The sequence below is a fragment of the Cryptomeria japonica genome, chromosome 8 (genome assembly GCF_030272615.1).
Source record: "Cryptomeria japonica chromosome 8, Sugi_1.0, whole genome shotgun sequence".
Taxonomy (NCBI): Eukaryota; Viridiplantae; Streptophyta; class Pinopsida; order Cupressales; family Cupressaceae; genus Cryptomeria; species Cryptomeria japonica.
The window spans coordinates 130,784,970-130,805,112 of NC_081412.1; positions in this window are offsets into that span (position 1 = coordinate 130,784,970).

Sequence of the window (20,143 nt, forward strand, 5' to 3'; positions counted from 1 at the left end):
AATACTAGAAAGATATACCTCAAATCTACAATTGTTGATGATGATGTTTTGTTCTTTTAATATGATCACATATGTTGAATGAAATGGAATGAACACAAAAAAACCCTAATCACACACACATGCTTGCATATGAACGTTAATTTTGCTCCACAATGATTGAATGAGGAATATGCAGCCTTCAAAATCTTTGAAAATGCTTAATAATGAATGCTTCATGGATGCAAGAGTTATTAGAGTGGATAGAATGGATAGATAGATGAAATTAGGTTGATCAAATGTCTTTATATAGGGTTATCTAGGTAAATTACTGATTAGGCGGACCTCTAATGGTCATGTAGAGCCACGAAGATAAATTCCCATTGGAGAGATATAACGCCCATCCTAATTCACATTTGGGCCCCATTAACAGGGACCATGACGCTTGGCACGATGGTCCAAGACCAAGGCACTGGGTTCCATGGTCCTTATCTAAAAGGGACCAACATAAGCCTCAGGAGAAAGGGGTACCTCACTAGGGAATCCATCAATGGGTGTTCATGGCATCAGAACTAGAGAATGGACACAAAACAGACCTAGATAGGTGATGAGGATAGGACATGTTAAACTAGGGCCACAAACATGAGGTTTAAATTGGTGTAGTGACAATTTATGATGCTACATAATCCTAAAAACCACATATATACAAACTAGGTTAAACAAATGCTTATTTTTCCTATAATTATTATGATTCTTCAAGTCATACTAAGATGCAAGAGACGAGCGTATTTATTTTTTGAGGAAATTTTTATCTATATATTACTCTCAAATCTCTCAAATAATTAGATAATAAAATCAATTATACCAAACAATAAGTCTCTAATACCATGTTAGATTTTGTGAGAAGCAAGAACCAAGCCAAGATATGATATCAATTGTAGATAACATGAAATTCCAATCAACAAATGATGAAAGCTCAAACTAGTAGAGTGGAGACAAAATCTAAAATGGGAGAAAAATAGAGACAATGCAAGAGAAATTTGAGACTACTCTCACCGAGCTATCACTGAACTAGTGAAGGTGAGAGGAGAGTGTTGTAAATGAAGGCAAAAAATAAGTTGAGAGAGGTGGAACATAAAACCAAAAGAGGGTGATAAACTCAACTAATTCATAACTTACTCATGTATGGAGAAAGTAATCGTTATGAGATGTGGCACAACAATCCAAAAGAGGGTGTGTAACTCAACTACCCATGTGAGGTAGAGAATGACACATGTAGTTGGTGTGTTTTACTACGTGTCCTCATATTAACCACTCCTAATAAATTTAAGCAAGCTTAAATAATATATGTAGGAAGAAATAAATAACCCCTACCCACAGTAACATTACCAAAGTAACCTATGTCTGAAACACTTCAAAACATTATTAAAAAAACATTATGCAACAAAAAATTATGAAAAATATATTTGTACTAGATATTGGTTTTACTAATCTATGTTTAAAAATTATAATTCTATTCTTTCAACAAATTAAATTATACTCTACCAAAGTAACACGACTTTAATAAACATTGTTAACTATAAAAAATAAGTTATTAAAAATTACATAAGAAAAATGTTTCTTTCAATGTCCCAATTTAACCAAAAAAAATGGGACACATTATTGTAAGTTGACCTATAACAACCTTGAAGTATCTATTTTATTCATGAATTCAATTATGCTCATAATACCAATGATTTTATAATTATAATTATAATTATAATTTCTTCTTTAACAATAAAATAATGAACTCACACAATCTACACTAAAAAATAGCACACGTATAAACCTTCATTTTATTAATAAACTGTTTTGTTACAAATATCTATAAATTAGATTTTAACATATTTAAACAATTTGAAGAATTTGAAGAATCACATCTAAAGAACTAAAATCCTAAACAATTTAAATAATTTGAAAAAGAACCACATACAAGCAAGTAAATTCTTTAATTCTAGAAATTCATGAATCTCTAAAGCACTACAAAACCTATGGGTGTTTTTCTAAAACGGATAAAATTCCCTTAAAAAGGAAAAATCTATCCTTCTAATAAAATATTATTGCTCATGTTTCTGAAATTCTAATTAGAAACCTCATAAATAATATAATATTATGTCATTATCTATCAATAAAAAATGAATTAAAAAATATTTCTTTTTCATATAGATTTATCTACCAAAACATCAAAAATAAAATATTTGATTTACAATTATTCTAAATATATATATTTTTAACTATCTTAATGTTATATTTTTATTTTATTTTAAATTATAAATAAGAATTAAATTTATTTAAGTATTCTACTTTGCTAAACTCTAGTAATAAAACTTCCACATTCTCTAAGTACTTACTATTGTCAAACATCACATCTATACACAAAAACTTTAGTAGAATTCTTAGATAATCATAATAAAATAGTATTAACATTAGACTAAAATAACATGTCAAATTACTTAACTACTTAAATAAACAATCACTCAAGAAATAAACACAATCTACAATCTCATATCACATAATCAATCCAAAATCAATAAACCACATCCAAATTACAATAGGATGACATAAGTCATGTCATAATCAAGCATCTATAATAGACCAAAATGAGAGATATTATAATTGTTAGGAAATAATGCATCAATACCCGATATATTTAATCCATTTCCTACATAACTCATGAGAGAAAAACATGTATACTGGTTTACACAATAACCATTATGCATAGATCAAATAGACAAGCTACAAGGTAACACATGATATATAGTAGGAAAACCCTTAAGAGGGAGAAACCCAACCTTCAAAAGCATATGTACTCCATCTTGACATTCAAAAAAGAAAAAAAAACATTCACTAATAGAGTTATAATGAATACATGTGAAACAACAAGACTCTCTCATGTATCCTCCACATGTCCAAGCATGAATCCATACATCCTATAGTTTACCCACCAAGGAACACTAGACAAAAGGAAAATAAACACAAAGGAATGTGATAATATGATGAAACTATATAGAACTGGTCAACTAATGAGAGGGGGGGTGAATCAATAGATAGAAAATTAACTAAACTTTCACCAAACTTATTTCCAACTCAAAAACAACTCACAAAGTTTACTGGTTTAGTCACTAAAATAATCTGCAGCAGCACTGTCAAACCTTACCAGTTGACCTAATCACTAGTACATCCAGAGCTGATTTCCGACGGCCGTTTGTCAGATTTTTGACAAATCTTTGTCGGAGTGTCAACAAAATCCACCGTCGAAAACTCGGCGTCAGATTGGTCGACGATGCCATGCCAATCGAAAATTTGACAATCCAATGGACTCTGCCAACGGTCAAAGAAGTTGACAGTCGAAAGCTTGGTATTCGTCGTAATTATGATGATGATCATTTTTATTAAAAACAAAATAATTATCATCGATATAAAAGAGTCATCGAAGGAAGGAGACGCCAAAAGGACTCACTGAAGATAATAACTTCATCGACAAAAGATACCGAAGAAAGCAGAGAGGGTCTTCATCGACAGGAAAAGTTCTCGAGGAAATAATACTATTGGTGCAACATAAAAAGGACCCACCGAAAGGAGTGTTTTCATCGAAAGAATAATATCAATCAGACAAAAAGAAGCTACATCGATAAAAGATATCGATGAGGATATAGGTTTCAAGGAGGTTAAACTTCATCGACAAAAGATATCGAAGAAAGCAGAGAGGGTCTTCATCAACGGGAAAAGTTCTCGAGGAAATAATACTATCGGTGCAACATAAAAAGGACCCACCGAATGGAGCGTTTTCATCGAAAGAATAATATTGATCAGACAAAAGGAAGCTACATCGATAAAAGATATCGATGAGGATATAGGTTTCGAGGAGGTTAAAAGGCATGTTCTCGATATGCATGGTTTTGCCTATGTAACTTTATCGGTGAAGAACGATAAGGGAAAATAAAGAAAAGCTTCGGTGAGATAATAGACTCATTCATCAACGGGGCATAGTGATATCGATGAAAGAAGTATTTCGATAGAAAAATAAAGGACACTGAAGCCCAAGGTTTCTTTGACATAAGACCCGATGGATATCAGATATGTTTCAATGAGGAGACAGCCATACTGACCGAATACAGTATTTCAATGAAGGGAAAAAATACTTGATCGAAGTAATATTCGAAACAAAAGTATTGTCGATAGAAACAAAGAGATTGATGGACTAAAGAAACAAATGATTGAAAGACATATCCTCATCGAAATGATTATTGATTGCCATGAAAATCATAAACAAATCCCAGGGAAGGTCACATCGCCATTAAATTCAAACGTGTGCCTGAGTGACCGTTGTCCAAAGCGCCATTACTAACTAATTAAATACACCATAAGTAGTGGATCAACCATCAAAGGACACAGCATTAAGGAATTCACAGGCGACGAACTGAAAGCAGGAATTGGGCGAACTCACAAATAAAGCTCAGTAATTCCAAATAAGTTGTTTACACATAGACCTCTTTTTCAAAATTCAAATGGAATCATCATCTAAAACTAATAAGACCAAAAAGGGAAAAGAACCTATCGCTGCAGAAGAAAAACCTAAAAGATAGAAAAGGGAAGGACGTTCTTTGGCCCAAGACCTAATTGACCAGTGCCCATCATCCAGTTTGAGGTCAAAGAAGATTAGAGCTGATGAGGAATGCCTAGAGGACCAGTTTGAGGATCTTGGAGACATATGGACAGAGTTGAGAGGGTATGAATTATTCATATATGGGTACAATAGAAGAGTTTCCCCTCAACCTACAAACAATTTATGGCGATTAAACTTAGGAAGGTTAGCTGTGGCTAATGTATTCATGAATGTGGAGCTCATGAAGCCATTGGCAAACAATTATGACCCTAAAACCAGGACCATATATAACTACATGGGTGAGCCAATTCTTGCAATCACAAAGGAGGTTATTGACACCGTGTTCAAATTGGAATGGGGATTTGAAGAATTGATTGACCTCAAGAAGTTAACAAGTGAATATTTTAACCTAGAGCACATTTACAAAACATGGAGACTCCCTATACATAGACCTAGGAATGCAGGGTCCTTAGTGCCAATAGGTCAGGATGACAAAGCTCCCTATGATGTCAACTCTTTCCATCCATATTTCAAGTATACCTATTACTGTGTTGCCCAAGTACTAGGGATAAAAACCCATCCTTTGATGGATATTGCAGCCATGGTCATTTGTGCCGATTTGCAGTCTAAGGACCCCCGCTTCTTTGATTTTTCTGCTTATTTGGTTGAGGTTTTGAATCATGGGTTAGAAAAGTTAAAGGGGGATGTCATCAATGTTCATTTCAAGCATTATTCCTTACTTATGCATATGCTATTGTATGTGGGCTAAGATGAAGGGTTATGGCCAGAAGAGTTATGTGTCAGGACATATGATAATGCTGGAATGAGAAAACCAGTGCAACTATGGGTTTCTTCATGGGACGAGAGGTATGTGAATAATCAATATTGGCATTTTGAGGAGTTCTTTGTCAAGCCATTATATAGACTGTTGGGATGCCCGTGCGATCATGCCCTTGCACCAGAGGTTCAAAGATTCCTAAGACCAAAAGATTTCACTAAAGATCCCTCAATTGAACACAATTGGGGAGATTGGTATTGTTTTTCAGATTGCACACAAGTCAGGGTATACGGGTTCGAAGGGAGACCATACTTACTACCACTTACAGTCCCTAACAGAGTGGTTTGTCTAGAAATTGTGAGGCAACTATTAATAGTGAGTACAAAACATCTGACAAGCCATGGAAAATAATCAATTGTACCTAAGTTGTAAGTATTTTCATATTTTATTGTGAAAAGTTCAAAGAGTTATGGCCTGCTGCCGACAAAATTGGATTATTATGGCATGGCTATGGGGGATCCAAGGCCCAATTTTGATCCTGAAGGATACATAAGGATAGCTTGGTCATCATAAAAGCTGAAGGCTGGAGAGCATAAATCTTACCTATCGAATGACCTCATTAAGAACATTGGCAGAGAAGAGGCCAGAGTGAATCGAATAAAGTTTGAGAAAGCAATGCAAGCTTATAAATGGAAGCTTTATAGAAGGAAAATGGATGAGAACGTGCTACAAAAGATTGAAGACCCCTTGGAGTTGGCCAACAAACTTGTGGAGCATGAATTGGAAATACTTGAGGGAGTCCTGCCTCATGTTTTTAGGGATTACATTGATACTATTAGGAATATAGAGCCTTTGGCTCATATGTCTCCTGCTTCCACATCTGGCATCATTCCATTCACTCCTCGAGAGGATTACCCCCCTGGTTATGCATAGGATACACCGATAGACTTGGCAACAGGACAACTAAATATCCGAGAAGTGGCTGACATCAGATTCTTGGAGCATGAGGATTTCATTACTGATAGTGACTTCATTGCTTCCAAGGAGTTCACCGCATTCCTCTATCAACATAAAGGATCTCAAATTAGGAATAACATGAGAAATAGTGAAGAAGAGCAGCAACTTCAAAAGTTACAAGAGGAGATGGATCTTGTGATGAGAGAAATGACACCTCAGAAGGGAAGACAATTGATTAAGGAAGCTGGTGTGCTATTATACTCTAGATGGGACATGAACTTTGCCTTAATGTTTGATGGATTCCTCAAGAAACAGAACCCAAGTAGGCAAATGATGCCAAAAGAGATTGATAAACTCTTTAGAGGAATAGGATATGATCCAGATCAGAAGGCTCTTCTACAGTGGGCTATCTATCCCAAAGATAAAAGACCTATATTGGTTGATACAAAAGAAGCTTTTGGACATTTGATGGTGCAGCAGGTTGGAAAGACTGACCCTAGAACAATTGCCAAACTAAATTTGGATGTTGCTAAACTGAACCAAGATCAGATAGAGTTTCTGGTCCGAGAAAATTATACATACAAAAACGTATATGAGAAAATCGATGAAGAAAAATAGAGGCTGCAAGCAAGATTGCTTCAGATTGATACAGGTACAAATCAAATAGGGATGACATACGGTGTTGACAGAGATGCCATGGATGCCTTGACAGACGCTATGTATTGGAGGAACAGGGCCGAAAAGACATCTCGGCAAATAAAAAAGGAATAGAAAAAGATGGATAAGTTAGTTCTCGAGGTCGTTGACCATAGATTCAAAAGTATGATGCAGGTTGCAGAAATCTATTGGAAGACATACACTGGAACAGTCAAAGTTGTGAAGGAGCATGAAAGGCTCAGGTCTCGGTTGGAAGGCTTGATGAATGACAACAGTCTGATGAATCCAGGTGAGAAAATTGAAGTCGAGGCTCACTTGAAGTCCTATGATGAATTGGCAAATCAATTAAGGAAAGAGCATTAGAGGCTGGATGATGGGAATACCCCTAGGGTGCCCTCTTTTTATAGTAATGGTGAGTTAGTATCGTTGGAACACTGGAAACAAGGGTTCAGTGATGAGAAGAATCGAGAAGTAGCAGAGTTGGATCAGGACAAAGATTTTTCACTTTGTGTTAACAATATTCTATCCAATCATTTCCAGACAAAAAGCGACATGAGGACTCTAAACAATGACATTCTAATGTATAAAGATGATAAGTACATTGAACACATAGGAATGCTGAACTTGTTTATCTTCCAATTTGTTAACAAAAGTGCTAATTAATAGTTATGTGCTGAAAAGACACGATGCTTGGTGACAATGTATACCCTCATATAAATGAGGGAATTTTTGAAACAATAAGGATCATTAGAGAAGAAGTAGAATATAGCCTCAGGCTTACTATTGTACCATTTTGCGAACATACATAATATAATCAATCATCTTTCCTTTGTGTATATGTTGTGGATTACTGCATCTTTCTATAGGAAGTTGCTTGTGATATTATCTAAAGGAGATAAGGTTACTTGTGTTCTTCCAGTAAAACTCTGTGTTTCATATTGTGGATTTGAATAAAAGATTTACTTATGAATATAGTTTTGTATATAGTGTGCATGCATATTATCTCAACCATGGTGCGCCTGCATATGTATATAGTTTTGTTTATAGGTGGAAAGCCTGAGGTTCAATATCGAACTTGGTTGCTCTGATACCATATGTAATATTCCATTAATTCTCTACTTAAAGAAAATAAATTGTGATCTATATTAAGATAAAAAAATTGAGCATTTCAAAATAAAGAATAACTACTTCAGTTGAAGGAGAAAACTAACTAAATGTTCTTCAACATAGTAAGAATCTAACTAATTTATCTAAAAGGAAGGTAATCTTTAAAAGATAAAAAACATAGAAGAAATATTATTAAGCCAATTAATATGAGAAAGGAATTCAAATGGCAAGTTTCATTTTTGAGGGAAGAGATAAAGGTTCAGAGCTTACTGTTATCACTATTTAAAAAATGGGTATTCTTTTCCATAATTGGCTAAGTCTATGAAATTATTGGGTCTGGTATGGCCTTGTGACTTCTATTGCTTTGGGTGCTAAAGAGGGTTTAGGGTTTAGGTTTAATCACTTTCAAAATGTCTGAGAAAAAACCCTTATAATTCTATTTCCGTGTTACTTTATTCACTTAAGTAATGGGTCCTTTTGTCATGCAAAATGTTCCCCCCATTGTTTTTTACCTAGGCAGTCCTTTTAAATGTGTTAATTTTTATTCACCTTTAAATTGCCTTTTCTAATGACCATCGAGCCTTGTAATTGTCACGCACCTCTCAGTCAATCGGATGGCCCGCATGGATTCGCGAACTCAACATGCCCGAAAGTTACCTATCGTGAAGTAGCAAAAAGGTTTGGCAGGACCCAGTGATGAGGACTTCTTTCTTGGCTAAAGGGAAATCGGTTTGGAAAGAGATCAACGGCCCGCGTTGATTCACAACCTAAAGATGCTCGTGGTTTACAAGTTACGAAATGGCGAAAAGATGGTGGGCTTGTGTGAAGTGGTCGATCGTGATTGTGAAATTGTCGATCGTGATCATCATCCACTTCATCTTCTACATCTTCGGTATCTTATTCTTCGATATATTCTTCTCGGTATCTTCTTCTTCCATCACATTATACTTTATCGGCCTTCCTCTTGGATCATGTCTAACAACAAATGACCAACCCGGTTTATGTGGAACCTCTAAGTAAAATACTTGCTCACATTGGCTTGGAAGAACATAGGGCTCATCCCCAACTGGTTCAAATGACCTTGTAATTAGCATTATAAAACCATTATCATGTTCAATAACAGTTCTATCAGGATCATTTTTATTCAATCCTAGCTTGTACCATTTGACGACGAACAAAACTAATTTGAAGGAATTACAGTCACACTCAAGTATATCATCCAAAATGCCATAGTATCGAATTCGAGACTGTTGAGGATGAATGTCATTTCTCGATGAAATATTTGTCACCTCAAAGACTATAGTGATGCCAAAATCACAAGTTTTCTTCGTGTCATCCAACTTGTTTATGCGAAATTTATGACCATTGTAGCACATAGCATTGTGGTGTTTGACCTACGATATGTCAAACATGTAAAATTTATTGCATTGTGAGTTGATAAACATATGGGTGATTAATAAATTTATACGTACCTATTTATCTCTTAAACCTTATACTAAATCAATTTCCCTTTGAATAACATTGGAATCTCCATTATGATGTGCTTCTTTAACCAATGAAGCCACACCTTCCCATGTTAACATCATCCAGAATGTTGACAACGTTCAATCCATACTGTCATCCAATCAAGATTGTTTGCAATATACAAATGTAGTGCATCCCACTCTCGACCAACTGTACAAAAAATAAATAAATGTATTACAATCGATTTATTTTGAAGATTAAGAATTAATTAACTACAATAACATCTTATAATTACCTATCACTTTCCTCAATCTACCTTTACCCGTCAAGTACTCCCCTTCAAATTTGTTAATGGTGTTGGGATCCCAATGTGATCCACGTGGATCTTTGCTGTAAACTTAGGAAGATATTCATAAATGTACACCATAGTCCGGTATACCATATATCCCTCCACCATAGAACCCTCAGGATGTGCTCTTTGTCAAACCAAAGCCTTCAAAAATTTCAAGTGCCTCTCAACCATCCACATTGACCTAGTGTGTACAGGTCCACACAATTCAATCTCCTCAGCTTGGTGTATGAGGTAGTGTTCTTGTGCATTGAAAAAAGCTGGAGGTAGACACTTTTGCATTTCACACATTAAATGAGGAATTTTTCTCTTCCAATATTTTATATCATCTTTATGGATTTTTTTACATGACAACGACCTACAAGGTATTCAAGACGCAAAAAAATATATTACATAAGAAGTAAAACAAATCGCAAATATAATATCTATACAACAAACTAAACAAATATCACTACTTACCTCATGTATTTTCCAAGATCATATATGTTTTGCTTGACATTATTTTTGAAGTCATCTAGGAGAGATAGAGGCAGAACATACTGCAACAATTATAAAATTATCTTTTCATTTTTTTGTAACATAATGAAAAGTACATGTACGAGCAGTACTTAAATACATACTAAAAACACAAGAGCATGAATTACCTTAATGAAGGTATGCCAATCATGTGTTTTCATCCCTAGCCCAAATTCACTTTTCTTTGATATGAGATTGTTTATGTTCGCAAAAAATCTTGTGGGAAATCGAATTTTTCGTATGACTTCTTTTATAGCATTGCTTTGCTGGTCCGTTAATAACCAAGGAAGCTCACTTATATTAATCTCATCTCCATGGCTATTTGATTGAATGACATTTATCATTGCATGATTGGAATCCTAAATGTCACTACATATTTTGACATTTTTTTCTTTGTCACGCCTTCCATCCAATATTTTCCATAATGTCTCTGTTATATTCTTTCCAATATGCATACTATCAAACAAATGAACAATTAGTAACTGCTCGTAGTAGGGCAACCTACTAAATTGTCGGGGATAACTTTTTATTCCCTTAGGAAGGTGGTCAATTATGCCTTCATGACCTTCATGATCATCAATCACATCATCAGTAAACAAAACAAACTAGAAAAGATGTTTTATGACAAACTAATAGATGGAATGACATTACCTTGATGATTAATTCTATTATATTCCAACTTCCACAGGTGAGGTGTCATTCTTCGTGGCTTTGATGTATTCTCTTCTTTCCCATTGAAAAGATGTTTTTTAGTATTTCAATACTTATGATTTTTGTGGAGAAAGTGCCTATACTCATCAAACACCTTCTTTCCTAAACTTTTTGAATGACGAGATTTCATCTTTGGACCACAAACAGGACATGCAAATTTTCCCTTTGTTTGAAGACCTACAAGATAATGTATAATTGAATTAAATATGATAATTTTTTGAATTATAATGTTCATGGACAACTTAAACACTATAACATACCACAAAAATGTGTTAGCCCCGGGGCATCGTGTATTGTCCATAGAAGCATCACATGGAATTGAAATTGTCTTTGTCCTATTGGTGTAGAGATGTCATACATAGTGACACCATTCCATAACTCCAGCAACTCATCGATAAGAGGCTCGATATATACATTCATATCTTTAACTTGGTACTTACCTAATCGAATGAACAAAAACATTACATAATTATTATGACCATTTTACTGCAATATTTATAATTAAATTTAGACAACTACATTTAAATGATAAGATACTTGGAACAATCATTGCCAACATTATGTTCTCCCTCTTTATTCACATCCATGGAGGAATGTTATTGTTGATAACAAAAACAGGCCACACTGAGTAAACAAATCCCATCTCTCCAAATGGATTAACACCGTCCGCTGCTAATGAAAGCCTGAGATTATGAGGTTCTGCTTTAAAGTGTTGCCACTTTTCCTCTATGTCCATAAATGTTGAACCATCCACAGGCATTCGAATAATGTCATCTCTACTTCTATTGCGTGCATGGTAATCCATAAATTGTGCCAAGCTAGTGCACTTGAATAATCGTTCCATACGTGGAATAATGGGAATATAGCGAAGAACCTTGCGAGGAACCCTTTTTGTTATTTGATCTGTTTGATATCTACTGATATGACATTCCAGGCATTCAGTTCAAAATTCATGTTGTTTGTGATATATAATATGATCATTGGGACAAGAATCTATTGCTTGATACTCCATTCCAATATCTTTCATAATGGTAGAAAATTCTCGGTATGAGCCAGGTAGAATATTTGATGGTGGTAACAATAACACACCTATCAATCTACAGCAACAAAATATAATTTGTTATAATAAAGAATATTAATGGTGCAACATGATTCACAGTTTATTATGACATATATGACATGCCTTAACATACGTGACATTGTTATGTTGGATAAACCATTCATAACCTTCAAGTTCACCAACAACAATATAGCGGAGAGAAGAGTTGCCTGCGAGCCTTCGTAAAGGGCCTCAGATGCCTTCTCAAGTAGAGGGACGTCATGAACAACATCAAGGTCATCTTCATCATTATGATCAGTTGCGCAAGTACTAAATGAGTCATGGATCAATGTATTTGTACCATCATCTTCAATTGTGTTTTCTGGCTCATGATCGTCATCTTCCATGGGATCATTATCTTCAACTTCGATATTCACACCTCCATGTTTGTCCACTTTGAAAACCATATTCTTAGGGTTGTGTTGATCCATACCATGTGCTCCGGGGTGCTCGACCTATATAAAATTGATATACATAAATAAACCATGATCATGATCTCATCATCACGTGATTTATTATGTATATAAATTGTCAAAACGATATAATGAAAAACTTACCAATGGATGATAATCATGTCCACCTTCAATGTGACCATGCAGCCTACAATGTTTCTTCATTATTTTGATTAGAAGTCTTCTAATCTTTAACCCCTTACAAATTTTGCATGGACAATAACATTTTCCATCACCTTTTCTTTTCAAGTTAGACCACAATCTAGAAATTGTCTCCTTATTTTGTTGTTCGTTGATATTGTCTGACATGGTCTTTCTTCACAGGCAAGAAAATAGAAATTATTGTCTGACATGGTCTTTCCCTCAGGAGCTAGAAGATCCTGCTTCCATACTTTAATTATGTTTTCTCAAAGGACAATCCTAAAAATCCATGCATTGCAAACAACTTTTTACACCTTTGTTGGTTGTGGTGGCGTCAGAGAGAGTTTACATCAATAAATGAAGAACATGCCAATGCTTTTAATGCAGCAATAGAAGTCTATCTCTTATTCAATATCTCTAGTGAAACCCCCATGATCTTTTGTTGGAGTAGAATTTGTTATATTCTAGAAAGGGTCTTGTCCTTTGTTGATGGGATATTCATCTACCTCAAGAAATAGCTGTTATTTTCTCCAACAAGAAGTGGAACTAAATGAAGATCTAGCACCATGAAATGAATCCTCAAAAGGATTACTATAGTTAGTTTTGGTAGATAATGATCTGGGTAAAATACTTGTGAGGCCTCACCTCGACTCAGTCTGACATTCAGTGGATTTTATATTTAGACTATTATGGATACTTTATTTTGATGCTTTTTGAGACTTAGAACTTATATGATTTCAGGATTTGGGATAGCATTGCTATGATTTGATGATTTTACTTATATGCTTTTGTGATAGAACACTACATGATTGTTAGATAGAATGATATTGCAATGATAGATGTCGTTATTGAATTTGCAGGACTTTACTTTGAATATAGAACTATGATGTATGTTTAGTTTATGTGAATTGGGATGAAATTGCTTATGTGAATTTGCTTGATTAAAGATGTATTCAATCTGTGCAGATGAAAATTGTATGCAAGTAATGATGTGCATTGTTATATTATTCAATTGTATTATATATGGATATTTGGAAGTACTAATGTGTAAATTGAGATGCGCAGGAAATTTACCATGTGACCATGGAAATTACGGAGAATCAAACCTAGACTTATGTATGCTCGTAAGCCAGGGTTTGTCTATTTGGAGAGACAACACCCCGTTTGTGTTGTATTTTATTCATAACAGTATATGCTGCATGAGTGTTAAGTGTTATTTAAAATTATTGTGTAAAAACCACAAGAGACAATTTCATGTTTTATTTTTGTAAAAGTGTTTTATTTGTGTCACTTGACACATGTGTGGATTTAAATTTAAATGTTTTATTTTGTCTCTTGGTGGGAAAGTGTTTAATTATAGTTTTTCTTAAATAAAATAATGTGTTGTCATAAATACTTTGGGAATATAATATTTGGGGTGGTCAACTTATGTTTGACCCGAAAATAAACTTCAGAGGGGTTTAAAATGGGTTAAATGAACACCTAGGGGTAGTTTAATAGGGTTTCCTAAAGCCCATAAGGTATACCTAGGGGTTAGGGGTAATTTTAGGCAAGTTTCTACTTTATAATGATCTTTTTAACGCTTTAAAAATTGGCTTTTTTGAGTTGAGCGAAAATTGAAAATTAGAAGTTAAATCTAATCAAGATTTTTCCTTTTGGAATGAGAGTCTTTTTGCATTTTTGCTTTCTTTCCTTTTTGGTTTTTAGAAACTTGTGAGAACTCAGAGAGTGAGCTTCTTAAGCAAGATTTTGAGATTTTGAGGGTAATCACCCACTCTCCATTTTTGGAGACAGAAGAAAATTTGAAAAGAAAATAATGTTATGGAATAGAAAAATTGGTTAAGGGTAGAAGGAAAAAGATTTGTGGATTGGGCAGCTCTTCATCAAATAACATAATACCTTTGGGCAGATTAAGGTTGGTTTCAGTTATTCTTTTAATGTCTTCTTCTTGTTTATGTCTGGAAGTTTGTTGGTGTAAGAAATCTGTGTTCTTGAAAATTTATGTTAGAAAAACTTTTGGTATTTTTGCATTATGATTTGTTTGTGTTTTGGGAGTTTTCTCAAGACCTCTTACTCTTGGGAGAGAAGAGGATCTTGAGGGTGGTAGCAGTGACAAACCCTCAAGTGAGAGACTCTCTTTGAGAGCGATCACAAGGGATCTTTGAGTGACCCTTGTTGCATGGCCCATTTGTGCAATGGGGGTCATAAGGAGGGATATAAGGCTAGAATGCCTTTGGGGGGCATAAGGGATAAGGGGTTGAGATTCTTGATATTATTATTGTGCCATGAGGTGGCTTCTTGTTTATTTCATACTTGCAGTTCTCCTCAGGGTATTGGTCCACTACCACCCTTTGAAAATGTTCATCACCAAAGTGTGGTGCTGTGAAAGCCAAGTTGGGAATGTGTTTGGAAATTATGTATGCATTTGCTTTCTATGTGTTTGCCTGTTTGTTACCCGTCTAGGAATTGGTTCTCCGAGCTCGAGGGTGGCTACCAGTTAGCCTAGGCTGGGAGGTGAGCACTCCGTGGTCATATTTGTGTTTTCTATTATGCAAGAAAGTCAGGAGAAAGAGAATAGGAACCATGAAAAAGACACAGAAGATTATTATTGAAGATACTTAAATTCAGTTGCAGATATTTGTTTAAATTGTTATAGAAGTATGCCTCATTCATAGAAAAGAGAAGCAAGTTGTAATTCTTGAAAATAGACTTGAAGCTTTATTGTTGTGCCTATACAAAGAAACATCCTGTAAATTGGTAGAATATCTTAGAGTTGTTAAAAAAAAAAAAAAAACTTGTTTTATTCCTACTTCTGGTTTTTTAGTAAAAGAAAAGTTATTTTGAGTTGCATGCAAAAGCCTCTTTGTATTATGGGAAAAAAAAAAAAGAATAGATTTCATTTAAATTTTATCTATATTTTACTTGTGGCAAAATAGGAGTTTATTTATGCTGAAAGATCTTAAGTATTTTAAAGAAAAAAAAGATGCTTTATGTAAATATTTTATTAGAAGAAAAATCAATGAATCTTTTTATTCTAGAGAAGTATATTGTATTTCTTAAAATGTATTTCTAAATTGTATTTTTAGTTAGTGTTGATTAAAAAAACACATTTCATATATATATATATACATATATATATATATATATATATATTTATATATATGTGTGTGTGTGTGTGTGTGTGTGTGTGTGTGTGTGTTTCTGAAATTAACTTAATGTTTTTCCTTTGTTATATTAATTTAATATTGTTGAATGTAAATCTTTTTTTTTTTTTAAATATATATATATATATATGTTGGAATATTTTCACCCTTTTAACTATGATTATAAATTTATATAAATATAAATATATATATATATATAAATATATATATATATTTATATTTATATATAATATATTTAAAAAAAAAAAAAATTAAAAAAAAAGGGGGGAATTGTTTTTGGGTCCACGTGGACCCCACTGTGTGTATGCACAGTGAGGGCTGTGCGGTGCCCACTGTGTGCACACACAGTGGAGCCGCTTCGGCTCCCACTGTGTGGACACACAGTGGACGGCTGCGGCCGCCACTGTGTGGCCACACAGTGGGGAGCCGCTAGCGGCGCCCACTGTGTGGACACACAGTGGTGCCGCGGCACCCACTGTGCGCCCACACAGTGGCGCCACAGCCCTCCTTGCCTCCATCTTCGTAACCTGCACAAAAATATGGCCGTCGCCGCTTGTTCGGCCCTGTGGAAAAATTCAGTGGAAATAATAAAAAAGGGTTAAACCCTAGCCCGGGTAGGGCTAGGGCAAATGAATTTAAAAAATATTATGATAATTTAGAATTGATATTATATATATAAAAAAAAATAAAGAACCCTAAATAGGGTTGGAGAAATATTGATTAACACTTAGAAAGTTATTGTGCTTTTGGAAAAAGAATTAAAATATATAAAATATATGTAAATATATATATGTATCTATATATATATATGGATATATATATGGATATATATATATATAAATATAATTCTGGTCATTTGGGAGTAAGTATTTAATTATAAATATATATATATATATATATATATATATATATATATATATATATATATATATATATATATATATATATATATAATTCTGGTTATAATTTGAAGTAAGTAATAAAGAGAAATTTAAAAATGATTGATTAGACTATATAGTCATATTGGAGATTAAATTAATTTTTCCTCTCCTATTTCTTTAGCGTGATTGATTTAATAAACCTAATGACTAGGTATCTCGTGGAGATAAAATTAAACCAGTTAGTTTTCCGCAAATAATATTTAACGAATTATCGATGCTTAGTTCGTTTCAGAATTAGCTCGAATATAATTATGGTAATTTCATTAACGCTTGTCGTGTAAGCGAACTTGTTAATTAATTAGTATTTATTAAAAAAAAAAAAAAATCGTTCTGTTTTTGCCCTAAATTTTGGGCATGACATTTTGGTATCAGAGCAAGGTTTCCACACTAGGAGCCTTACTTACGTTTCACCTTAGAATATTTAACATTATTTTGTTAAATTGTTTTTTTGAATTTAATTGAATTTAATTCTTAAAGAAATAAATTAATTATTAATTATTTTGCCTTATTTCCTCTTAGGATGCCTCCGACGATGCGACAAGCTCGCAAGAGCGGACAGGGTCCTAGACGTGTGCGCATAGCACGCGATGAGGTAGAGAGGGAGGCATCGGTTCCAGAGGAGAACCCAGAATCACCTCTCGAACAGCCAAATGAACCTAACCGAGACCTTTTAGCAGCCATTCAGAATCTTATTGGCATTGTTCAGGAAAGGATCCCAGCAGAGAACCCTCAGGTTAGGAGTCATGACTCTGGGAGTCATAGATCTGTTGTTAGAGAGTGAAGCAGGAGCCCAGCTCCGATTCCTATAGAGAGTCAGGGTGGAAATGAGCCAGAGTCAGTGCATATGCTAGGACCACCTCCAGCAGTGGAACCAGTTTATTTTGAGAGAGCTCGTCAAGATCCAGGGGATCTCATCAGGGAGGTCATGCACCTCCAACCACCATCCTTCAGAGGTTCTACAGATGGAGTAGAGGCCGAGGCATGGCTTCCGAGTCTTGAGAGGTGCTTTGCGTTGCGTTCTTATGAGAGCAACTTGAAAGCACGTGTTGCAATTCATCTTCTGAGAGGGACAACCTCCACTTGGTGGAGACAGGAAGAGTACAAATGCGGATTAGTTCCTGATACTCTCACTTGGGAGATATTCACAGAGAGGTTCCGTGAGAGGTACCTATCAGAACACTTCAGGCAGCTTCGTATAGATGAATTTCATGATCTCCAACAAAAAGGCTTGTCGGTAACCCAGTATGAGAGTAAATTCTTTGAGTTGTTGCCATATGTAGATTATCTTAAGGATGAGAAACTTCTTGTAAACCGCTTCATCAGGGGATTAAATACCGGTATAGCCGGGCCTGTTAGGATGTCCACCCCAGAGAGCCTTCGGGTTGCTGTAGAGAAGGCACTGATTGCCGAGGAAATTCAGGTTAGACCACAGGACAATAGGGATCAGTTTCAGAACCGAAATCCCGCACCTCAGACTTATGGATTCCAGAAACCACATTGGAAAGGGAACAACCGAAATTCTCAGGGGTTCTCCAAACCCCCTCCTCCACAACAGAAACCACAGAACCAGAGACAGAAGCCTCCACAGTATCAGCAGGGCTCCAAGCCCAAGCAGTGGCAGACTCAGGGACAAAAACGTGATCAGAGAGCACAGGGGCAGTACACACAGCCGGCGGGGACTCAACAGTCCTCCAGGGGTGGGTACAGCGGATCCAGTAGGACAGGAGGCCAGGCATTTTCTAGGCCTCAGGGTGCCCAGTTCCAGGCACGGGGTGCTTGCTTTACATGTGGAGCCATGGGGCATATGGCGAGGGATTTCCCTTAGGGACAAGTAGCAGGGAGTCAGCGGATGGCCGCTTCAGAGCCGACAGTTGGTGATATGGGCAGGTCCCATAGAGTTTTCGCAGCGGTTGACAACCGCCAGGCTGAGCATCAGGCCACGGTTATCGAATCTACAGGTATAATCAAAGGTAACAATGTATCTATTTTGTTTGATTCAAGAGCTACTAACTCATTTATATCTCCATTGGTTGTGGAGCGTTGCGGGCTAGTGGCAACTAGGCAGGTTGTCAGTTGGGAAGTGGAATTAGCTTCAGGGACTAGAGTGTCAGTGGAATCAGAGGTTAGGGCATGTCAGCTACAGATTGGCAAGACCGCCACTTTAGTAGACCTTAGAGTGACTCCACTTGGATCTTACAGAATCGTACTTGGCATGGATTGGCTTTATGCCCACAGAGCCAAGATGGATTGCCACCTTAAAAGGATCGAGTGTGAGGATGATCATGGTTCGCCCATAGTTATCACCGGGATTCAGAGGCCCGTGTCTCTTCGTATGATCTCCGCAATGCAGCTTAAGTGGAGCATGCGGAAGGGATGTCAGCTTTTTGCTATCACGATCAGTGACAGAGGGGAAGACGAGGAAAAAGAAACATCGCTCGATGACCATCCTATCCTTAAGGGATATTCAGATGTATTTCCTTTTGAGTTACCAGGAATGCCTCCCCGCAGAGAGATTGATTTTCATATAGACCTATTACCAGGAGCCGAGCCAGTTTCCAGAGCACCTTATAGAATGACCACAAATGAGCTTAATGAACTTAAAATTTAGCTTGAGGAACTTCTTGAGAAGGGTCATATCTGTCCTAGCGTATCCCCGTGGGGTGCACCAGTCATCTTCATAAAGAAGAAGGATGGATCTCTCCGATTGTGTATGGATTATCGGCAGCTAAATAAAGTAACCATCAAGAACCGATATCCCTTGCCCAGAATTGATGATTTATTTGACCAGCTTCAGGGTGCCAAAGTCTTATCCAAAATAGATCTGAAGTCTAGATACCATCAGTTGAGAATAGTGGAAAGTGATATCCACAAGACCACATTTCGCACTAGATATGGTCACTATGAGTTTACCGTAGTCCCCTTTGGACTTACGAATGCCCCAGCAGTTTTTATGAGCCTCATGAATGGGGTGTTCCGCACCTTTCTAGACCATTTTGTTATTGTGTTCCTTGATGATATATTGATATATTCTCGGAATGAGAAGAAGCATGAGGAGCACCTGAAACAGGTATTGCAGTGTTTGCGGGATAACCAGTTGTTTGGCAGCCTATCGAAGTGTGCTTTCTTTCGATCTGAGGTCAAGTACCTTGGACACATTATTTCTGGTGATGGGATCTCAGTTGACCC